At 44.2% G+C, this 25,055-nt stretch overlaps 1 long non-coding RNA gene across 1 annotated transcript in view; it reads right to left on the bottom strand.

The window, feature by feature from the left end:
• Positions 1-4,943: 4,943 nt before the first annotated feature.
• Positions 4,944-25,055, bottom strand: part of LOC144584304 (uncharacterized) — a 182,182-nt gene continuing 162,070 nt past the window's right edge. The window contains exon 2 of the long non-coding RNA XR_013538467.1: positions 4,944-5,111. This is a non-coding gene — a long non-coding RNA (uncharacterized LOC144584304). The remainder of the gene's footprint in view (positions 5,112-25,055) is intronic.

Raw genomic sequence — 25,055 nt, 5'->3', positions numbered from 1 at the left:
TTATTATTATTATTATTATTATTATTATTATTATTATTATTATTATTATTATTATTATTATTATTATTATTATTATTATTATTATAGTGGAAAGGGACATGAAAGATACAGCTGTGTGAGCTCGTTATACCTTCAGCTACTCAGCTTGCTATGCAGCCAACCAGCTGTTAACCTAGTCAAAACTAATCCTTTTCACAAATTTAACTACGCCTCTGCCCACCATCTTCAAAACTCAACTTACCATAGAAGAACTGGGTGATCATGTTAGGCTAAACAGTTCCAGTTTTATGGTTTTTAAAGCTTTGCTTCCTCAAACATTTCTCTTGCACACACCTTTACAACAGGGCTTGAAATTGTGAGGTCATAAATGTATCTGCTGCAATTCTAACCTGTGTTCACAGCTGATCTCAGACTGCATAATGAGAAAGGACAGGCAATATCATGGAAGAGGCAGGTGCGCTTCATTTACTTCAATCTGAAGTGCAAAGCACCAGGAGCAAGTGCACCAGAAGCATCACAGCAAGGTTTCTGTGGCAACATAACAACAGCAGGGAGATTTTAGAACCCTGGCAAGTAAGTAAATGGATTGCAGCAACTAGGGAATGTTTGCTCATTTGGCATATAAGCAGTGTAAGAGCCACTAGTATGCTTTTTTATCCCAGTAAGGCCTTATGGATATGTCATTGCCTATCTTCAAACTAGACTTAACACCTTTTTAGCTACTGTTCATATCACGTATAGCAGGGGTTGGGAAAATGTGACCTATCAGATGTGTTGAACTATATTTCTCAGCATTCCTCATCACTGACTATAAAAACTAAGGCTATTGATAGCAAAGATAGTTCAACAAATCTGTGGGGTTCAGCCTGAATCCTTTTCCTTGTTCAGAGATCATAGGACTGCCATTTAGGTACAGTGGTGCCTCGACTTACGAACATCCCTACTTAGGAAATTATTGAGTTATGACAAAGCTGCAACCACAAAACATTGCTTCGACTTGCGGCTGGAGATTCAAGTTACGGACGGAAAAAAATACGCGGAGGAGGCGGGGAAAGCATGAAATTTGGACTTTCAGTTAACCATTGGCCAGTGAAGAGACTGCTTGTCTGCTACCTTGCTCGTCCCAGTAGTTAGAGCAGGGGTCAGGGAACTTTTTTACCTTTTACCCCCCAAAATGTTTATATAAGCTGACATTACCCCCTTGATTTGAAAGGAAGGAAATGATACAGTATTTGAATTCAAAATTTTATTGAATCTATTCAAAATTACTGTCAATTTACTTGAAAACTTCAGATTTTGGAGAAATGATGTTGCTTCATCTTGGATACGAGAGCATCAATACTGGGGCATTTTGACGTCAGAGCAATATGAATACAGTCTTCAGGGTCCAATCGATTTCTCTGCTTTGTTTTTATGTTTGTAAGAATGGAAAATCCTTGTTCACAAAGGTAGGTTGTTGCAAAAGGCAGCAACTTTTTGACTGCCTCCTCATGTGCAATTCTGAATGCCTTTGCAGCTGCTGACATCCAAACATTTGACAGGTCTGCTTTGTTTTCAAATGCAATACATGCTTCGTTATTGCATCGAAGCTCAAGAAGTGACTCTGCCAACCCTTGAGGCTCTTCTGGTACAACAGCAATTTCACATTTAAAGGGGTCTACAATCCAACTGACAGCTTGTGAATCAAGATCTGGAAAGTAATCAGAGAACCGCTCTTTGAGTTTGGTAAGATGCCTTACAACTGTATCCCTGATGTCTTCATAAGTAATATCTTCACAATCTTCCAAGAACAAAGCTAACTTTGAAAAGGTAGCTATCTTTTTCTGTTCAGCTTTCCGTCTCCAATATAAAAGTTTTGATCCAAATGCAGAAATCTTTTCTCTGGCTGAAATTATATTTATGTTTTTTCCTTGCAATTCTTTGTTCAATACATTAACATGCTCAAACATATCAGCTAAATATGCAAGATGTGCAACCCACAAGGAGTTCGTAAACTTCTCTGCGAGAACATGCTTTTGATTAACCATAAAATTTTCAAGTTCAGCTTTGAGAGTCCACACTCGGTACAGAACATTCCCATGTGAGAGCCACCTCGCTTCTGTATGATAAAGTAGGTCTGTATATTCAGCATCACCAGCTTTACATAATTCACGAAATAATCGCGTGTTTAATGCATGTCCTTTGACAACATTGACAATCTTGACAACATCATGACTGTTTCCAGTGCAGGTTCCAAATGTTTCACAAGCAGTGCCTGGCGATGGATAATACAGTGGTTTACTTCAACTTTTGGATTTCTCTCTCTCACCAAAGCTGAAAAACCATTAACACGACCCAACATAGCTGGTGCTCCATCAACAGACACAGCAACACAGTCTTCCCACTTTAAATTGACGTCATTAAAGTATTCATTAACTTTATTGAAGATATCAATTCCACGAGATCTCAAGTCAAGAGGAGAACAAAACAACAATTCTTCTTCAATTAAATGTAAACCTTTGTAGCGGACATATACCATCAGCTGTGAATTACTACTAACATCCGTAGTCTCATCAAGTTGAATAGCAAAGTATTTACTCTCTTTTATTGAGCAAATAACTTGTTGCCTCACATTTTCTGCTAAAATAGAAACTCTTTCTTTAACAACTCTTGCAGACAAGGGCACAGAATTTAGTTTGTTGGCTTCATTCTTATCACACATAATCTCTGCCATTTTCAAAGCTGCTGGTTTAATCAAATCCTCACCAATAGTATAAGGTTTTTTGTTCCAGGCAATCAACCAGGACACTTCAAAGCTAGCCTTGGATGCTGAACGTTGATTGAATGTACCTCTCACGTTGCTGTCCAATCTTTGTCTTTTGACAGACATTTCCAAATTTACAAAATATTCCCGCGGTTTTGAAGCCAGATGTGGGTGCAAATTATCCAAGTGTTTCTTCAATTGACTCTTTTTGAAAGATTCTGCAGTCAGAACTTTCAAACAAACAACACACTGTGGTTTCATTATTCCTCTGTCATCAATTTGGGTAAACCCATAATCCAGGAATTCCTCTTGATATATTCTTTTTCTAACTGATGTCATCTAAAAGGTAAAAAAGACAGTGATTGGAAAAGTTGTAATCCTGGCTGCCAGGCTATGTACCGAACTAGCAGGCTATATAATCAGTATGAAGTAGAAAGCTTGTCTAACAACAAGGCCAGTGGAGGTGATGGGATTCCAGTCAAACTATTTAAAATCTTAAAAGATGATGCTGTTAAGGTGCTACACTCAATATGCCAGCAAGTTTGGAAAACTCAGCAGTGGCCAGAGGACTGGAAAAGATAAGTCTACATCCCACTCCCAAAGAAGGGCAGTGCCAAAGAATGCTCCAACTACCATACAATTGCACTCATTTCCCACGCTAGCAAAAGTTATGCTCAAAATCCTTCAAGGTAGGCTTCAGCAGTATGGGGACTGAGAACTCCCAGAAATACAAGCTGGATTTCAAAGGGGCAGAGGAACTAGAGACAAAATGGCTAACATGCGCTGGATTATAGAGAAAGCCAGAGAGTTCCAGAAAAACATCTACTTCTACTTTATTGACTATGCAAAAGCATGGCAGAAAGTGAGGACTTAAAGAAGCTCTTAATGAGGGTGAAAGAGGAGAATGCAAAAAACGCTCTGAAGCTCAACATAAAAAAAAAAAGCAAGATCCTGGCCACTGGTCCCATCACCTCCTGGCAAACAGAAGGGGAAGATATGGAGGCAGTGACAGATTTTACTTTCTTGAGCTGCATGATCACTGCAGAGGGTAACAACAGCCACAAAATTCAAAGATGCCTGCTTCTTGGAAGCAAAGCAATGATAAACACAGACAGCACCTTAAAAAGCCACCCTCTCCCTGCCTTAATTCAGTTTCTCTTTTGCTTGATTGGTTGTTCATTTTCAGTTTTGAGTTAGTCAGTCTGTCTGTCTGTCTCTCTCTCACACAGAGACCCACACACTCCATTTCCTCCCTCCCTCCATTTTCTCCAATTACATTTAAATAAGCCTGATGAAGTCCTTGGTCTCTCGCACCCTTCTTTCTTTCTTCCCTCCTTTCCCGCCTTCTGCTTGCTCGCATTCACATCTGGAGGAAGCAGTCATTCAGAAGCCCTGGACTGGCTGATTGCCCGGGCTAATCCCCACCTGTAAACTATTAGGGAAGCTTATCTCCCCAATCTCTGAACAAACGGAGCTTTTAGAAGTCCACTGCTGCAACGAAGGGACAAGGTAGTTTACAATTTGAGCTTGGCTGCAGAGGGTGGGGGGTGGGTGGGTGGGAGAGGGGTACCAGCCTGCTCATTACCCCCAGGATTTTCACTTTTACCCCATTTGGGGTAATTTACTCCGGTTCCCCAACCCATGGATTAGAGAATGGATCTTCAGACTGCCTTGTATTGCCTGGTACTGTACTCTATGGACTTTTTTTTAATGTTGGATTTTTGACTTTTTTTTTAAACAGAGACACTGCCTGTTCTGGGTGAGTACACTGTATTTACTGTACTGTACAAGGTTTTCTGCAGCTTGGTGGGGGGTAGGCCTAGGTGGGGGTTATGTTTCTGTGCTCTTATGGGTCTTGCAGTGTGGATTTAAAATGTGAAAAGTAGGTTGTAATAAAATGTAAATTTTATTTATTTTTGTGGCTCTTAGTGTTTGTGTACTGTGACCTCTCTTTTGTTTTAAAATGTGTGTGTTAAAATATGGCTCCAATGTCTGTCTCTTTTAAAATCAGAAAATATTATGTGAGGGACTGTGATGCTTGTTGATGCAGCCAGGCTTTAAAATGAAGTTTACTGTAGACTCAAGGCTCCCCCCATTGTTTTTTTTTCTCTCTCTCCTCTCTTTTTGTGCTTAACAGCACAAACCTTTGTCTGAGGGGTCTGTGTGCCCCAGTGATGACCTTTCTTTCTTTCTTTCTTTCTTTCTTTCTTTCGTTCTTTCGTTCGTTCGTTCGTTCGTTCGTTCGTTCGTTCGTTCGTTCTTTCTTTCTTTCTTTCTTTCTTTCTTTCTTTCTTTCTTTCTTTCTTTCTTTCTTTCTTTCTTTCTTTCTTTCTTTCTTTCTTTCTTTCTTTCTTTCTTTCCTCTTTTCCTCATTTCCTCATTGTTCCTTCCCTCCACCCCCTCCCTCCTTTCCTGACCTTTTTTTAACCTAAAAGGTGCTTGCTTTTGTTTAAAAGGTGCTTGGGTTAAAAGCTGTTCCCTCCCCCCTCCCTCCTTTCTTGCCCCCTTTTTTTTTAACCTAAGTTCATCTTAGGTCAGAAGAAGAAAAATTCTCCCCCTAGTGATAGAGTACGGATTAACCAGCTTTGCCTTAGTTCCTATGGGAACTAATGCTTCGACTTAAGAACGGTGCCTCTACATAAGAACCAAAAACAGCCGGAACGGTTTTCAGTGCATTCCTATGGGAAATTTTGTTTCAACTTACGAAAGTTTTGAGTTGCAGGCACCAGTTCAATACGGATTAATTTTGTAAGTCAAGGCACCACTGTATATTGAATGAAGAAAGACTGGGTGGAAACTAGTATCTTAAACCAGGGGTCCCCAACCCCCGGCCTGCAGACTGGTCCCAGTCCATGGCCTTAAATCTCCTGCCCCCCTGCATGTGCAGATGCATGTACGGCCCCTCCCTTGGACCTCCCAAGCATGCATGACCCCTCCCATGCACATATGGATGCACACATGGCCCCTCCCATGCACTCATGGAGGCCTCCCCTGCTAAACCAGTCCATGGACACAAAAAGGTTGGGGACCACTGTCTTAGACTATGCTGTTGCTAGAATTGTGTTGCCCCAATTTTCCTAATTAACCTAGAGCCCCTGTCCTGTTTTGGGGAGGCTGCTCTATCACACTGTTTACACCTCACAGCATCCTCAGATAAATTCTTGCATCCATTGCCCTTTATTTATCCTTCCTCTGTCCCTTCCTCACATCAGTCCACCATCAGCTTCTTCCTTCTTTCCTTCCTTCCTTTAATAGTATTTTATTTTATTTTATTTTATTTATTGGACTTATATGCCACCCATCTAGACACAGTCTACTCTGGGCGGCTCACAACAAAGAATATAAAACAATTAACATATAAAAGTTATATCATCATTTACAGAGATTAACAATCACTCAAGATGGAAATCAGAATATATTATATGGTGTCTGGAGGGAAGGCCTGTCTGAATAGCCAGGTCTTAGGTTGGCTTTTGAAGCGGCCCAGCGAAGGGGCCAAGCGGATCTCGGAGGGGAGATTGTTGCATAGATGGGGAGCCACTGCCGAGAAGGCACGGTTTCTTGTTTTTTCTTTCTGGACCTCCCTTGGCATTAGGCTCCTCAGTTGCTCCTCTTGGCTAGAACGAGTGATACGAGTAGATCTAGGTGGGAGGACGCGTTCTGCCAAGTATCGAGGTGCTAAACCATGTAGGGCTTTGTATGTAATCAAAGATGGACATGATAATCCAAGATGGACATGATAAAGGACAAAAATGGGAGGGACCTAACAGAAGCAGAAGACATCAAGAAGAAGTGGCAAGAATACCCAGAGGAATTATACCAGACAGGTTTAGATATCCCAGACAACCGAGATAATGTGGTTGCTGATCTTGAGCCAGACATCCTGGAGAGTGAAGTCAAGTGGGCCTTAGAAAGCATGGCTAACAACAAGGCCAGTGGAGGTGATGGCATTCCAGACGAACTATTTAAAATCTTAAAAGATGACACTGTTAAGGTGCTACGTTCAATATGCCAGCAAGTTTGGAAAACTCAATAGTGGCCAGAGGACTGGAAAAGATCAGTTTACATCCCAATCCCAAAGAAGGGCAGTGCCAAAGAATGCTCCAACTACCGTACAATTGCACTCATTTCACACGCTAGCAAGGTTATGCTCAAAATCCTCCAAGGTAGGCTTCAGCAGTATGTGGACCGAGAACTCCCAGAAGTACAAGCTGGATTCCGAAGGGATAGAGGAACTAGAGACCAAATTGCTAACATGCGCTGGATTATGGAGAAAGCCAGAGAGTTCCAGAAAAACATCTACTTCTGCTTCATTGACTATGCACAAGCCTTTGACTGTGTGGGCCACAGCAAACTAGGGCAAGTCTGTAAAGAAATGGGAGTACCTGACCACCTTATCTATCTCCTGAGAAACCTATACGTGGGACAGGAAGCAACAGTTAGAACTGGATGTGGAACAACTGGTTGGTTCACAATTGGGAAAGGAGTACGACAAGGCTGTATATTGTCTCCCTGCTTATTTAACTTATATGCAGAATACATCATGCGGAAGGCTGGACTGGAGGAATCCCAAGCTGGAATTAAGATTGCCGGAAGAAATATCAACAACCTCTGATATGCAGATGATACCACTCTTATGGCAAAAAGTGAGGAGGAATTAAGGAACCTTGTAATGAGGGTGAAAGAGGAGAGTGCAAAAAATGGTCTGAAGCTCAACATCAAAAAAACTAAGATCATGGCCACTGGTCCCATCACCTTCTGGCAAATAGAAAGGGAAGATATGGCGGCAGTGACAAATTTTACTTTCTTTGGCTCCATGATCACTGCAGAAGGAGACAGCAGCCCCAAAATTAAAAGACGCCTGCTTCTTGGGAAGAAAGCAATGACAAACCTTGACAGCATCTTAAAAAGCAGAGACATCACCTTGCCAACAAAAGTCCGAATAGTCAAAGCTATGGTTTTTCCTGTAGTGATGTATGGAAGTTGGAGCTGGACCATAAAGAAAGCTGCCTGCTGAAGAATTGATGCTTTTGAATTGTGGTGCTGGAGGAGGATCTTGAGAGTCCCGTGGGCTGCAAGGAGAACAAACCGATCAATTCTAAAGGAAATCAACCCTGAGTGCTCACTGGAAGGACAGATCCTGAAGCTGAGGCTCCAATACTTTGGCCATCTCATGAGAGGAGAAGACTCCTTGGAAAAGACCTTGATGTTAGGAAAGTGTGAAGGCAAGAGGAGAAGGGGATGACAGAGGGTGAGATACGTAGCTGGACATTGTCATCGAAGTGATCAACATGAATTTGACCCAACTCCGGGAAGCAGTGGAAGATAGGAGGGCCTGGAGTGCTCTGGTCCATGGGGTCACGAAGGGTCGGACATGCCATCCAACACCAGGGTAGACTGGAAGGACGGGGGGGAGTTGCCATTGTTTATAAATCCACCCTCAAGGTTACAAGGCGCTCCTTGGTGGTAAAGCCAGGTCTGGAGGCTCTCCACGTGTCGATTGGGGCCAGGGACAGTATTGGGATCTTGCTGGGCTACCGTGCTTCCCGCGACCCAGCCACTTCCCTACCGGAGCTGGTGGACTTTGTCTCCGCGGCACTATTGGTCTCCCTGAAGCTGTTGGTTTTGGGGGATTTCAACGTGCATGCGGAGGCAGAGACTTCCGGACCAGCTCTTGAGTTCTTGGAGAAATGGCCTTCTTGAACATGTCCCAACATGTCAACGGCCCCACCCATGTGGGCGGCCATACACTCGACCTGGTTTTTAACTCCAGTTGTAGTGAGAGTGGTCCGATGGTGACTGACCTTGAGTCGGTCCCTCTATCATGGTCGGATCACCACCTAATAAAATGTAACCTCAACATGGCCCTCCCCCCTCACAGGGAGCAGGGACCTATTGTTATGGTCCACCCTCGAAGGCTACTGGATCCAAATGGATTCCAGGATGCCATGAGAGGTGTCTCGGCTGACCTGGCCGGCGCTCCTGTCGAGGCTCTGACTGTCAGCTGGTTCGCCACTGCGGCTAGGGCTGTAGACATGATTGCACCTAAACGCCCTCTCCAGCGCAGAGCTCGCCCGGCGCCCTGGTTTAACCAGGACCTTCAGGTGCTGAAGCGGATTAGGAGACGGCTAGAGCGCAAATGGAGAAAGGACCCGACGGATTACAATTGGATAGCTGTTAAGGTCGCCACTAACCTTTACCTGGCTAAGGTAAAGGCTGCCAGTCGAGCATACTTCGCTAACCGGATAAGCGAAGCGTCCAACCAGCAGGTGGAATTATTCCGTATAGTGCGCGACCTATACGGAATTGGTCTGGGTGATGGGCCTCCCCCTAGTTTTTCACCGGACCAATTTGCAGCATTTTTAAAATCTAAAGTGGAGGCCATCCGCCGGGACCTGACTCCTTTTTTGAACACAGTGAGTCGGAGTGAGACGTCCAGCGCGCCGTCTTGCCCGGTAACTTTTGATTCTTTTCAGCCAGTCACGCCTGACACTGTGGCCAGGGCGCTTGATCGCTGTTGGGCCACCACCTCCTCCCTTGACCCTTGCCTGGCCTGGCTAATCAATGTGATGAGATGGGTTTTTGAGTTAAAATCTTTTAAAGCATATGGCTTTTGTAATTAAGAAATGAGCCAGAGAGGTTCCATCTTGTTTCTTTGTATAAAGTATCTTTGCTATGCTGACAAGTTGTTTTCTAGGCGAGCAGAGAGAATGTTATTCTGATAGCCTGAGAAAAAGCACTCGGTGTGATTAGATGGGAATTGTTGTGACTCTTTGATAAACCACAGAAAACCCAAATAACATCTGCTGTGTATGGGAAAGAAGACATGTGATGCGACAGGACTGTTTGCCTAGTAACGAACTCTGATTGGATGACATCGTGGGAAGGTGCGATAAGCCCTTGCCAGTTACTCTTGAAAAAGGAACTTTTTGCCTATGGACATTGTCTTTCAAGACCGACTCTTCATTCATTCGTGTCACATGGGACTAACCTTTACTATACTGGATTACCTATGGATTTATGGGCTTTTTCCTAGGGACTATGCATGGACTATTTTCTATGGACTGTTACCTATGGAATATTCTTTATGGACTTCTTTTCTTGGGATACTTCATGTGGACTATGCTCTTGTAATTTTGTAAGGACTATGGTACATTTACTGGATTTTTCTTTTCTAAGGATAATGGGACTTTTACTGAATTTTTCTTTTTAGTACAGGATTCTTGTTCTACAGGATCACTGAGGACTATAGCCTTTTTATAACCTACTTGGATTATTTTGTTTTTACTGATGATTTCCTGGACTGGAACTGTTTTTATTCTTTTTAATGGCTTTTTGTGTTTTTGTAAGGTTTTTGAACACTTTTCTATTTTTCATGTTTTCTTTGCCTCACTACATCTTTGTAACTAAGCAGCACAATGCTAGTTTATTTGCTTTGGTTTAATTTGGCTTTGATACCTAGAAACATGCTTATTCTTTAATAAAATAAAGATTATAAACTCAATTGGTTTTCTGAACAGTACACTTGTCATAGGGTCATCTGAGAGTACTGCCTCGGCCTAGCTTACTTAGAGTCCTGTCAGTGGTGCAAGTTGAGTCTAAGGACTACAAAGCCCACTTGACCTTTCCATAATAATATCTGAGAGTACAAGGGTGTTCTTATGTGGGCAGACCTGTGAGAAGGAGTGTTGTATCATGGCTAGCTGAGTTGGACTCACTCAGCCTATTTTAGCATGTGCAAAATCCTGATTGCTCTCTGTCCAGGCTTACACATGTTTTCGAACCCGTGTTTGCTGACAATCAAAGCAGCCAGGCCTATAACAACGGAATGGGCCACTGTAATAATAAATGGGTCTTTCCTGGAGGGCCAATTTCCATTGGCCCTCAAGGAGACACTCATTAGGCCCATTAGGAAGAAACCAAGTTTGGCGGCGGACGAGATTGGGAATTATAGGCCCGTCGCCAATGTTTCTTTCCTAAGCAAGGTGGTCGAGAGGGTGGTGGCCGATATGAGGCCACTGGGTGGGGTCATCCGGGGATGTGGGGCCCGGTGTCATCAGTACGCTGATGATACTCAGCTGTACATCTCCTTTCCACCTACCGCAGGAGATGCCGTTCTGTCCCTTCAGCGCTGCCTGGGGACCGTACTGCAATGGATGCAGGAAAACAGGCTGAGGCTGAACCCGGACAAGACGGAGGTACTGAGGGTGGGCGCCCCCACTGTCGGGGGTTTGGGAAACTCCCTCTCTTTTGGGGCGTGACTCTGCCCGCCAAGGATGGGGTCCGCAGCTTGGGGATCCATCTGGACCTGGCGCTCACCATGGAATCCCAGGTGGCCTCGGTGGTCCGAACCGCCTTTTACCATCTTAGGCGGATAGCCCTATCTTGAGGTGGGGGCACTCACCACCTTGGTGCATGTGCTCGTAATCTCAAGATTAGACCACTGCAATGCACTCTACATGGGGCTTCCTTTGAGGCTGCTGCGGAAACTATAGGTGATGCAGAATGCGGCGGCCAGACTTCTTAGTGGTGTGAAAAAACACCAACATATTTCACCCATTCTGGCCACATTGCATTGGCTGCATTGATGCTTACATATAAAGCCCTAAACGGTTTAGGGCCTCGATACCTGGTGGAACGCCTACTCCCACCAAGATCTACCCGTGTCACCCGTGCAAGCCAGGAGGTGAGGCTGAGGAGCCTAACGCCGAGGGAGGCCCGGAAAGAAAAGATAAGAAATCGGGCCTTCTCGGCAGTGGCTCCTCGCCTCTGGAATAACCTCCCTCCTGACATTCGCGTGGCTCCCTCGCTGGGCATTTTCAAAAAACAACTAAAAACATTGATGTTTCGGCAGGCCTTCCCCTTTGTCAGTTCCTGACCTCCCTTTTCCTTCTTCTCCCAGTGTTTGTCCCATCTTGCTGAAAGTCCTCCTTATGTAATTGTTTTTAATCATATTGTTGTTGCTTATGCTGCTGTAAGCCGCCTAGAGTAGTCTTAATTGATTAGATAGGCGGGATATTAAATAAATAAATAAATAAATAAATAAATAAATAAATAAATAAATAAATAAATAAATAAATAAATAAATAAATAAATAAATAAATAGTGAGGTGAACTTGCTTAGCAACCCTTATCTTAGCGAGATAAAGGTTAGTCGTGAACCTGACAGCTTTCCAGCTATAATCCATCGGGCCCTTTCTCCACTTGCACTCTAGCCTTCTCCTAGTTTGCTTCATCGCTCATAGTTCCTGACTGAACCAGGACATAGGCCGAACTCTGCATTGGAGAGGGCATTTAGGAGCAATTGTGTCTACAGCCCTGGTGGCGGCTGTAAACCAGCCTTCCACCAGAGCCTCGACAGGAACACCAGCCAGCTCAGCTGGGATCCCTCTCATGGAATCCTGGAATCCTATAGAATACATAGTTACATAAATCTACAAATGAAAATGTGGAAACCAAGAAAATAGAGTAAAAATAAAGAAGAACTTAGAAGAGAGAATCAAGTATTGACTGGAGGGAAGGCTTGAATAAACATCCATGTTTTTACTTGGCTTTTAAAGATACCCAGCATAGGGGCCGCGCAAATCTCCGGAGGGAGTTTGTTTCAGACGCAAGGAGCCACCGCCGAGAAGGCCCGATTTCGTGTCTTTTCCTTCTGGGCCTCTCTGGACGTCAGCCCCCTCAGCCTCACCTCCTGACTTGCACGGGTGATCCGGGTAGAGCTTGGTGGGAGTAGGCATTCCGCCGAATATCGAGGTCCGAAATCGTTTAGGGCCTTATAAGTAAGCATTAAAACTTTGAAGTCGATGCAGAAACGGATGGGCAGCCAATGCAATGCGGCCAGAGTAGGAGAAATATGTTGGCATTTTCTCACTCCACTAAGGAGTCTGGCCGCCGCATTCTGCACCACCTGAAGTTTCCACATCAGCCTCAAAGGCAGCCCCACGTAGAGTGCATTACAGTGGTCTAATCTTGAGATTACGAGCGCATGCACCAAGGTGGTGAGTGCCCCCGTATCAAGATAGGGCCACAGCCAGGCAATCCGCCAGAGGTGGGAAAAGGTGGTACGGACTACCGTCGCCACCTGTGTTTCCATGGTGAGTGCCGGGTCCAGATGGATCCCCAAGCTGCGAACCCCAGTCTTAGCGGCCAAGGTCACCTCCCCAAATGAGAGAGAGTCACTCAAGCCGCCGACCACAGGGGCACCCACCCTCAGAACCTCCGTCTTGTCCAGGTTCAACTTCAGCCCATTTTCCTGCATCCATTGCAGTACAGTCCCCAGAGCTGGGTGTCATCAGCATATTGATGACATGATGCTCCACACCCCCTGATGACCCCTCCCAGCGGTCTCATCTAGTTGTTAAACAGCATTGGGGAGATAATCGACCCCTGTGGAGCCCCACAATTGAGACTCCACAGGGCTGAAACACTCTCCCCAAACTGTACTCTCTGGGGACGGTCCTCCAAGAAGGAATGGAGCCAGGCAAACACCAAGCCACCAATACCCAACTCAGAGAGCTTCCCCAGGAGGATACTGTGTTCAACAGTATCAAAGGCCACTGAGATGTCGAGGAGGACCAACATAGATGTTTTACCCCTGTCAGCCTCCCTCAACAGGTCATCGTACAGGGCGACCAATGCCGTCTCTGTACCGTGTAGTGGCCTGAAGCCTGACTGAAACGGATCCAGGGCATCTGTTTCGTCCAGGTGAGCTTGGAGCTGATCAGCCACCATCCTCTCAACCACTTTGCTCATGAAAGAAACATTGGCAATGGGCCTATAATTGCCAATTTCGTCCGCCGCCAAACTAGGTTTCTTTCTTATGGGCCTAATGAGTGTTTCCTTGAGGGCAGAAGGAAACCTGCCCTCAAGGAAAGACCCATTTATTATTGCTGTGGCCTATTCCGTTGTTATCGGCCTGGCTGCTTTGATTAGCCAGGCCGGGCAAGGATCAAGGGAGGAGGAGGTGGCCTGACAGCGATCAAGCACTTTGTCCACAGTGTCTGGTGTCACAGGTTGAAAGAGATCAAGAATCACCAGGCAAGACGGAGCGCTGGACATCTCAGCTCAACTCACTGTATTCAAAAAAGGAAAGAGCTCCTGACGAATGGCCTCCACTTTAGATTTAAAAAATGCTGCAAATTGGTCCGGTGAAAAACTAGGGGGAGGCGCATCACTCGGACCAATTCCGGATAGGTCGCACACTATACGGAATAACTCCGCCTGCTGATTTGAGGCTTCGCTTATCTGGTTAGCGAAGTATGTACGACGAGCAGCCTTTACCTTAGTGTCACGTTCCCGGGGGTTCCAACAGCCAAAGTCGGATAAACCAGTCCAAGGTCAGGAATACCAAGAATGCAAAGCTGATATCCAATTACCAAATAAACTCAGAGAACGTAGTCCAAGGTCAGAGTCCAGAGTCAAATACACAACGTAGCCCAAGGTCAGAGTCCAGAATCAGGAACATGGTTCAAGGTTGTAGGAGCGTGGATGCAAGCCAGAGGTTTTGACTTGTTGCTTCCACAGAATTCTTAGCTGACTAGGAGCTGTTTTTATAGCAAAACAGCCCCCTGAGCTGCTGGAAACCTTTTCATCCTGTCAATACTCAGGGCTATTTGAACGGATGTTTCTGTGGACAGCCTTCGAGCGATCCTCTGACCTTTTTGCCATAAGTCTTCCCCGAAGCCTGGCCCGAAGCTTGTCTGCTGGGGAAGGAGAATCTGGAGGCAATTCAGGTGTTTCTCATTGCTCAGCACTCTCCTCAGCCTCAGTTAACCCTTCTGGTTCCAGGTCTTCAGCTGTGTCAAGGTATTGGAATTTTATAGGCCTGAACATGTATCAAATGTAACATTAATGAGCTGCCATAATGAACAGCTGTGTGACTGCTGAGTCACTGTGACAGAGGAGAAGATGATGCAATGTCTGGAGAAGAGGTGACACCCACATAGAGAAGATGATGTAATGCGTCCTGTGATTGGACCGAAGAAGCTGTGTAACTGTATAAAAGTGAACAGTATGAACATTAATGTATCTTCTCCTTCTTTCTCTTGCTACTATCCTCTATGCCAGTTTGTCTATTGTTTGCATGCTACGCCAAAGTTCTGCCAGTTTGTATATTTGTATATTTGTATAATACACGTGTCTTATTACAGAAGAAGATAACTCTGCGTATTATTGCAGTGTGAAGCTGACAAGCTGCACTCATGACACTTAGCCAGGTAAAGGTTAGTTGCGACCCTGACAGCTATCCAATTATGTTCCGTTGGGTTCTTCCTCCACCTACGCTCAAGTCTCCTCCTGATCCGTTTCATCACTCGGAGGTCCTAGTTAAACTAGGGCGCAGGCCGAGCTCTGCGTTGGAGAGGGCATTTAGGTGCAATCGTGTCTACAGCCCTAGTGGCAGCGGTAGACGAGCTGTCAATCAGAATCTCGACAGGAGCGCCAGCCAGGTGGTGATCCATCCATGACAAGAGAACTGACACAAGGTCAGTCACCATCAGACCACGCTTGCTCCAATTGGTGGAGAAAACCAGGTCTAGCATATGACCGCCCACGTGGGTGGGGCCATAACATGTTGGGACATGTTTAAGGATGTCATGGTTTCCAAGAACTCAGGAGCTGGACCTTCGCATGCATGTTAAAATCATCCAACACCAAAAGTCTCGGGGATTCCAACAGTGTCGCAGAGACGAAGTCCACCAGCTCTGGTAAGGAAGTGGCTGGGTTGCGGGGAGCACAGTAACCCAGCAAAATCCCAAGACCATCTCTGGCCCCTATCGACATGTGGAGGGCCTCCAAACCCGGCTTCACCACCGCAGAACACCTAGTAACCTGTAGAGTGTTCTTATATACAATGGCAACTCCCCCCCCCGTCCCTCCAGTCTGTCCTGGTGCTGGACAGCATAACCAGGAGGACAGGCTAGGGCCAGGTGTGGACCCCCCTCCCCACCAATCCAAGTTTCGGTTATGCATGCCAAGTCTGCATCCTCCTCCAGAATAAGATCGTAAATCATCTGGAATTTGTTAAATGCAGACCTGGCATTCAACAGCACCAGTTTTTAGTGTGGAGGGTCAGGTGAACTGGCTATCTCGATACTGACGGTTAACTGCACCCTGATAAATAAACTTAATGCATTTGTTAAATGGTGTGTCCTCAGTTCCTTCCCTCTCTTGATCTGAGCCAACTGCCACCTCAGTAGGCACTTCTGCTTCCTTTTTTCCCCCGTTTGGAAGGCATGTTTAGTTATTTAGGCTTCTACTCCAATTTACAAGCCTTAAATTTAAAAGGTACACTTTTTTCCTCTCCTTTTTTTCTTCTGGTTCCTCACAAAGACACAAGCTGCTTCCTCTTCCTCACACTGCCACCAGATGTTTTCTTTTAAACATCAATTAATTCAAGGACACACCATTTAACAAACACATTAAGTCCTTCCGTCCTTCTCATTGGCTCTCCTGCCAAGGTTCCCTGGTGACAGGCAGGTGCTGACTTGGGTACTCGCTACATACCTCCCTCCTTAAAAAGTTTTTTCCTGGGGTGAACCTACAGTGGTTAGCCCTAGGAACAAAGCAGAGCTTAAAGGCATGTTATTTCAAAACATCACTTAAACAATTACATTTTAATCTTATTATTTTATGCATATAAATTATTAAAACAATTTTCTTAAACATCTAAATAACCTTAGCTTCTCCATTGCATAGAAACTTATTCAACATTTATATACTTACATTTCAACAACTTTTCATTTTAATCTATTTTTCATTTCATACACTTTTTTGCATTTTTATTCTTGAACCATTTACATTTTAATACATTTTATTGTATTTCATTTCCTGGTCCTTTTCCCTTCTTCAGTCGTCAGGTCTTCTTGAAAGGGCATCTGCAGCACCATTGTGAGTCCCTTTAATTACACGTACAGTGGTGCCTCACACAACGATGTTAATTGGTTCCAAAAAAATCAACATTGTGTGAAACATGGTTCTGTGAAACACCATTTCCCATAGGAATGAATTGAAAACCGGTTAATCCGTTCCAATTGGAACAGATTGCCGTCTTTAAATGAAAAAACCCATAGGAAACATCGTTGAGTGAAACAATGTTTCCTCCATTGGAATGTATTGAAGCCGACTCAATACATTTCAATGGCTTTGCAAAGTCCTTTTTCGCTCCTGTAAAAGTGCCTTACAGTGTTTGGAACAGGTTCTAAATGCTTGCAATCGTTAGCCCACCTCCTGAACCCTATGCAGACTTAATTTGGTGTTGTTCTGAGTCGTCTTTAATTTTTGGTGATTTTTTGAATTTTCTCTCATTGGAATGCATTGAACTGTCCATTCAATTGATTTAAATGGGGAAAATAAAAAAATCACCAAAAATTAATGAAGACTCAGAACAAAACCAAATTAAGTTTGCACATGTTTCACAAGGTGCACTATGGAATCCAAGCATTTAAAACAGGTTTCAAACATTTTAAGACACTTTTAAATGAGCAAAAAGGGACATCGTTAAGTGAAATTCCCCCATAGAGAACATTGTTAAACGATGGGGGAAATTCCTCAAAAAAACCCATCGCTGTGTGAATTCATCGTTGTATGAAGCAATCGTTGTGCGAGGCACCACTGTACCTCAAAATCAAAGTTCTGAAGAATCAAGGCCCATCTCATCAATTTGCTGTTGTTTGCTTTTATAGTTCTCAACCATAATAAAGGGTAATCATCAGTACACAATTGAATGTCTACCCTATATATATGTCCTGAGTTTATGAAGAGAATAAACAATTGCAAGACATTCTTTTTCAATAGTAGAAAGATGTCTCTCACCCGCCTGTAGCTTTTTGCTCAGGTACACCATGGGATGATGTTCTCCGTCGTTGTCCTTCTGGCTCAGCACGGCTCCTAACCCTATGTTGGATGCATCGGTAAAGATGGTGAACTCGCGCTGGAAATCCGGAGCTCTTAAGACTGGGTTGGTCATCAACTTCAGCTTTGTGAATGCCTCCTCGCAGCTGCTGGTCCACTGGATACTTTCTGCATTCTTCTTGTGTGTTAGGTCAGATAAAGGAGTGGCTATTTCACTAAATCTGGGTATAAAACGTCTGTAATGGCCGACTAACCCTAGAAAAGATCTGATCTTTTTCTTGGTGGTGGGTTTAGGCCAGTTGCTAATAGCTTCAATGTTGGCTTGTCCCTCCCCCTACTATATAGCCTAAATATTTCACTTCGGGGCTACCCAGCTGGCATTTGCTAGCTTTCACTGTTAGCCCTGCTGCTTTCACTCTCTGCAGCACTGTTTCCAGGTGATACAGGTGATCTTTCCATGAATGAGTAAAGATCCCTATTAGTTTTAGTTAGGCATCCTTCAGTCTCGAAAGACTATGGTGACGTGCTCTGTATGGAGGACTCGGAACAGTGTCTAGTGTGGCTGAAGAGGCCAATTTGAGAGTGACAATCTCTTCCACACTGAAGACAAATCCATTCTGTCCCCTGTCCAGCTCCCTGGTTTTGCTGCTTTTGTGACTTCCTCTTTGCCTTGGCCTGCTGGACAAGGGTCTCTTCAAATTGGGAGAGGCCGTGATGCACTGCCTGTCTCCAGGCTGAAGGGTCAGATGTCAGGGTTTCCCATCTGTTGAGGTCTATTCCTAAGGCCTTCAGATCCCGCTTGCAGATATCCTTGTATTGCAGTTGTGGTCTCCCTCTGGGGCGATTTCCCTGCACTAATTCTCCATACAAGAGATCTTTTGGAATCCGACCATCAGCCATTCTCACGACGTGCCAAAGCCAATGTAGACGGCGCTGTTTCAGTAAAAATTCCAGCTCATTCTAGGACTACTCTGTTTGGAACTTTGTCCTGCCAGGTGATACCAAAAATGCGTTGGAGACAACGCATATGGAAGGTGTTCAGCTTCCTTTCCTGCCGTGCGCAAAGGGTCCGGGACTTGCTGCAGTACAGGAGTGTGCTCAGGACACAGGCTCTATAGAACTGGATTTTGGTTTATGCCGCCAGCTTCTTATTGAGCCATACTCTCTTTGTGAGTCTAGAGAACATGGTAGCTGCTTTCCCAATGCATCTATCCAGCTCGACATCTAGGGAGAGAGTGTCGGAGATCATTGAGCAAAGGTACACAAAGTCATGAACAACCTCCAATTCTTGCGTGGAGATAGTAATAGAGGGAGGTGAGTCCACACCCTGGCCCATGACTTGTGTTTTCTTCAGGCTGATAGTTAGTTCAAAGTCTTGGCAGGCCTTGCTGAAACAATCGATGAGTTGTTGGAGGTCTTCAGCAGAGTGGGCAACAATGGCTGCATCATCTGCGAAGAGGACGTCCCGCATGCATTTTGGTTGGACTTTGGTCTTTGCTGTCAATCTGGAGAGATTAAAGAGCTTTCCGTCTGATCTAGTCCAGAGATAGACACCTTCTGTTGCAGTTCCAAAGGCATGCCTCAGCATGACAGCAAAAAAGATCCCAAATAGGGTTGGTGCGAGGACGCAGCTCTGTTTCACTCCGCTTCGGATGTCAAAGGGATCTGATGTTGAGCCATCAAAAACTACAGTGCCTTTCATTCCCTCATGGAAGGATATGATGATGTTAAGGAGACAAGGTGGACATCCAATCTTGGGAAGTATTTTAAAAAGGCTAACCAAGCCAAATGCTTTTGTAAGATCTATGAAGGCCACTAAAAGTGGCTGTTGTTGTTCCCTGCATTCTCCTGCAGCTGTCGGAGGGAGAATACCATGTCAGTGGTGGATCTATTAACTTGAAAACCACACTGTGATTCTGGATAGACTCTGTCTGCAAGCACCTGGAGCCTCTTCAGCACCACACGGGCAAGCAGCTTCCCTACAACGCTAAGAAGAGAGATGCCACATTAGTTATTGCAGTCGCCCCTGTCTCCTTTGTTCTTGTACAATGTGTTTGCATCCTTCATGTCCTGAGGTACTCCACCTTCCCTCCAGCAGAGACAAAAGATTTCATACAGTTCGGTGGTGATGATCTCCTTACCACATTTCAGCACTTCAACAGGGATGTTGTCCCTTCCAGGTGCCTTGCCGGAGGCGAGGGAATCCAAGGCCGCTTTTATTTCTGCTAAGGTTGGTTCGCTGTCCAGCTCTTCCAAGACAGGCAGGCACTCAATGTTATTTAATGCTTCCTCGGTTACTTCATTCTCTCTGGAATATAGCTCTGAGTAGTGCTGCACCCAGTGTTCCATCTGCTGTGCTCGGTCCTGGATGATCACACCTGTTGCAGACTTCAAGGGAGCAGATTTCTTCTGTAATGGATCTAAGGCCTGCTTGATACCATCATACATTCCTTTGATGTTACCTGTGTCCGCTGCTATCTGTAACTGAGAGCAGAGCTGAAGCCAATAATCATTGGAGCATCTCCTGGCAGCCTGTTGGACTTGGCTACGAGCGGCTCAAAGAGCTTGCAGGTTGTACTTGCTAGGACAGGTTTTGTATGCTGTTAGAGCTCTTCTCTTATCCTCGATGGCTGGCATCAATTCCTCCGAATGGGCTTAGAACCAGTCAGCCATCTTTTTGGTCTTCTTGCCAAAGGTGGACAAGGCGGTGTTATACACAGCAGTCTTGAAGTGTTCCCATCGTTCAGGTGCATTTACAAAGGGTTTCCTCAAGTGCTTGGGCAAATTCCTTCACTTTTCTTTGATCGCAAGTCTTGCTGATGTCAATACGTGGTCTTCCTTCCTTTTTCGTGTGATACAATTTCTTTGTTCGCAGTTTTACTCTACTACACACCAGGGAGTGATCAGTATCGCAATCAGCACCCTGGTAGCTGTGTGTGATCGTAACACTAGGAAGGCTAGAACATCTAGTGAGGATCAAATCGAGCTGATGGCAATGCTTGGATCTTGGATGTCTCCAGGAAACTCTGTGTTGCAGCTTTGTATTAAAGAATATGTTGCTGACACAAAGACCATAATAACAGCAAAACTCCAGTAAGCATTGGCCATTTTCGTTCATCTTTCCAATGCCAAAATGGCCTAGACAAGTGGGCCAAGACTTGTGATCAGCACCACCTCTAGCATTAAAATCTCCAAGAATGAACAGTGCCTCTCTTTCAGGGACTTTTTTGATAGTATCTTCCAGATCATCATAGAATTTGTCTTTCACTTCTGTAGTGGATGACAGTGTTGGTGCATATGCACTAATGAGGGTTACTGGTCCTGCTGATGAGTGGAGCTGCAGAGACAATATTCTTTCATTCCCCACAGTAGGTGGAACAATGCATTTCAGAAGGGTGTTTCTGACTGCAAAGCCAACACCATACTCCCTGGTCTCATTCGATGGTTTTCCCTTCCAGAAGAATGAGAAGTTTTTTTCTTTGACAGATCCCGAGTCTGGCAGTCTTGTCTCTTGAAGGGCAACAATGTTCATCTGCAGTCTACTCAGTTCCATGTCAATGACAGCTGTCTTAGGCACATCGCCTATTTCTTGCAGGTCATCAGAAAAGCCATAGTCAGGAGGGAGGAGCCACGAGCAGCGAGAACAGGGGAATCCTAGTGCTCTGGATTCTCCTGGGTTTACTCCGAGACAGACGACCCCCCCAGAGAAGGAGGGGGCAAGTTCCACAGGAGCGTGGACTTGTCAGCAAGTGGGAGCTTCGGAACCGCCGAATTTCAGACGGCAATCTGATTTTTGGAAGGGTTCCCTTCCTGCATGCAGTTTGTCTCGTGAAGTTGCCATGATTGGTGAGTTAGCTGCTCGGCAAAGGGGAGGAAATTTACTACCTGACTACAGAACAGAAATTAATCTAATCTGCTGATAAGCTACAGCAAGTAAAGATCAAATCTGCTATGTGAAAGTCGTTTGAGAAGGAGACCTCAAAGCAGCATAACTTTGTTAATGCCTTAATACTGGAGTTTCTTTACTACGCCATAGCACGAAAACGAAACCAACTTATCCTCTTTCCTTTTTAACCCTCCCTCCCAGAGAACTGGCCTCTCATAAATCTGTAAAGTAAGGACTTAAGAACTTTAAATAAGTTAGCAATGACTCTGTATCTGGCTACAATGTTTATGAAGTCCCCCCTTACAAGACCTTAAGAGCGGACTTGCCAATAAATCATGTGGATATTCTGAGTAATTAATCTGTTGACTGGTACGACCATGGAAGGTGGGGGTGAGCTATTGTCGCAACTGGCAATGCATTATATCAAGGAACTTTTATAAGAATTTCAAAGTCATATAATCGGACATTTGGAAATGCAACTTGAGGAGTGCAGAATGGATCTGAAAGAAATCTTCTCTGCTATGCACGAAAAAATCGAAAGCAAGGGGGAATTCCAGATAATTAATGAATAGTCTTTAATCGTGGAGAAACAGCAATTGGCACGATGTGAAGACAACCCAGAGTCAGAAAGAAAGGAGAAAAAGACTCATTTTTTTCAAAGGATGACTAAAAAAGAGAAAAGGGGAGGGGGTAGGAAAGGGAGAATTTATCTTAAGACTGTGTTGAAAAGAAAAAAGATAAGGGAGCGATGGGCAAAGCTCAGGGCAAGTATTTACAATCAGAGGTCACATGCTATCTCGCTCCAAAATCTAAACACTGACTATATTGGGATCAAATCAATTAACTGCATAGAAATTGCTTTAAAGAAATATTACAGATGGCATTTTAAAACTGGGAAATATTTTGTTGGTGAGGCATGTATAGTGAGATATTAAATATATGTGATCATGAGGCCAATTCCGGTTGGACGACACTGGAGCTGACAAATAGAAACTAGAAAGGGGGAAGGTACTTGCTGAATAAATAATAGAAGTCAATTGTTTTAAGATAGATATAATTAATAGATAAAGCAAGATGATCGATATACTATAAGCAAATCTGGCCAAATATGAAATTTAAGATTAGATAAGTATATGTGGTTTATAGATCTTAGAAATGATGATGAATAATAATATTGGATGTTTGTTTTAAGGCATGTATATGGGTATATCAAACATACAAGAACTATAAGAATGACTATGCTGAAAATATTAGATACATAGTTTACTGTATATAAGAATGGAGATTATCAAGGAATGAATAGGCCTGGGTGGATTTTATGCTGGATAAGAAATTTTAAAGAGGAAATGAGGAATGTATATGATAAGAGACAGATGGATGGAAATGCAGATGAGAGAATTCAAACAATTATTACAAATTTAAGATGTTAGATAATTATATATATGTAATAGCGATGTGGAATATAACATGTGCAGATGCACATGGATATATTATTTCTGTAGTCAGAATTTACATAATAGATAAGCTGGTATGAGAAACACCTCCCTGCTTATATGTCTGTCTTGTCACTTGTGTATGTCTTTTTAGTTTTACATGTTAATGTTTTGTAGGTATTCCTGTTGTTGTTTGCTGTAGGTATGTATGTTATAAAAATAATAAATACCCAAATTAAAAAAAAAAAGCCATAGTCAGGAAAGCCAGGGGTCATTGTCCGTACATTCCAGGTGCCCAGCTTTAGGGCAGAAGTTTTCTTACGATTGTTGCATGGTGCACGATTATCGATCTGCTTGTCGGGTTTCACCCTAAACCCCATGCACCCCGTGAGGTTAACAGACCATGGTGAGGTAGCACCTTACTGGCTGGGAGCTGCCCAGCTTAAGGCGGGCGGTATCTACCTATTGAGGTGCAATGACCTCTCCCACCGTCAGAAGTAGTCCCTGGCGTCATGCTCTACGTCAATTGAGCAAAGACTTATAACCGGTAACTGCTACTTCCTGTGTTGTTTTGACGCTGTATGCGAAGCTGGAGTGTCCTCTCCAGAGCACGAAGCCTGGGTAAAATAGTATGGGGGATAGGCTGTTACCCAAGCAGCAGATCCCCCCTCTCCACATCGCTGAAATAGTCCAGTGGAAAGGCAAGAGCCAATACAACTGGTTCCAGCAATGTCACAGGAGTTCGCAGAATTGCCTCTGGGACTCCGGCTCCGGATTTTGCCTCAAGGTTATCTCCTGAAGCCCTTTCCATAAGTGGATATAGCCACAAGGCAGTGTAGGTTTAAAGTCAAAGTTTTCCTTCTCGTAGATGGGCTGCCTTCCAGGGCTGACGAGCCCCACCTACCCGGCCTGCTCTCTAATAGAGTGGAAGTATGCAATCTTGATTGGCTTTCCTATTTACCAAATTAGGGTAAGAAATAGGATCAGGGAATTTCACGTGACACACTCTCCTCCTCATCCTCCTTTTAAAGCTGAAACTCTGCCCTCCCTCAGGCCATTCATATTCAGGATATTAGGATTGGAGATAGAGTTAGAGTCCAGGGAAATCCCAATGAGCACAGGCTTCAGGGAAATCCCAATTCAAACCACTAGGCCCCTATATCATCGATGTAAACCACCTTGAAGTCTCTAAGCCCTTGCGGTGTTTGGTCCATGAGTCTCTGAAATGTTGCTGGTGAGTTTCTGAGTCCAAAACTCAGGACACGGAACTCATATAATCCAAACGGGCTACAGGATGCTGTCTTTTCCTGATCTTTGGGGTCTAGCCCCATTTGCCAAAACCCTTTCGTTAGATCTAGGCAGGATATGAATTGGCATCCCCCTATTGTCTCTATTAGGTCATCTAATCTGGGCATCGGATATGCATCCGGCTTGGTTACATGATTCAGCTTCCTATAGTCTACGCAAAAACGGATGCTGCCATCTGGCTTGTCTACAAGCACTATAGGAGCTGCCCAAAGACTGGATGAAGGAACGATGATGTTCTCCTTCAGCATTTTGTCCAGCTCCTTGTGAACCTTAGTGACATATGCCCCAGTAACTCTATAAGGGGTAACTGCTAGTGGGAGTGCATCTCCAGTATCAATTATGTGCACCACTCCCTTGGATAACCCTGGTTTGCTGGAAAAGACCTGCTGGTATTTCATTACCAAGGCCCTCACTTCATTTTCAGGGGAAAGTAAAGGACTAACTCTGATATCTTCAGGGTTAAATTTGGCTTTTCTCCTCCCTTCCCAAAATGGTAAATCATGTTTTTCATTGTCTGCTTCTTTCATTGCAAACAGGACAATGTTTTCCTTCCTATAGTAAGGCTTGATCATGTTTATATGGACCACTCTCCTGCTTGCTTCTCCATCCTCCTTGATGACATAATTAATTTAATTCATTTTGGACATTACTCTGAATGGTCCTGCCCAATTTAATTGTAATTTATTCCCTTTGATAGGTATCAAAATTAGCACCTCATCCCCAGGATTGAAAGTTCTCTGGCTTTCTTATCATACCAGACTTTTTGTTTCTTTTACTGTCCCTGTAAATTTATAGCAGCTACCTCTAAATTTTTCTTTAGAGTGTTCATTAG

The sequence above is a fragment of the Pogona vitticeps genome, chromosome 9 (assembly GCF_051106095.1).
Source record: "Pogona vitticeps strain Pit_001003342236 chromosome 9, PviZW2.1, whole genome shotgun sequence".
In the NCBI taxonomy this organism is placed as follows: Eukaryota; Metazoa; Chordata; class Lepidosauria; order Squamata; family Agamidae; genus Pogona; species Pogona vitticeps.
This window is presented reverse-complemented; position numbering and strand designations above follow the sequence as displayed.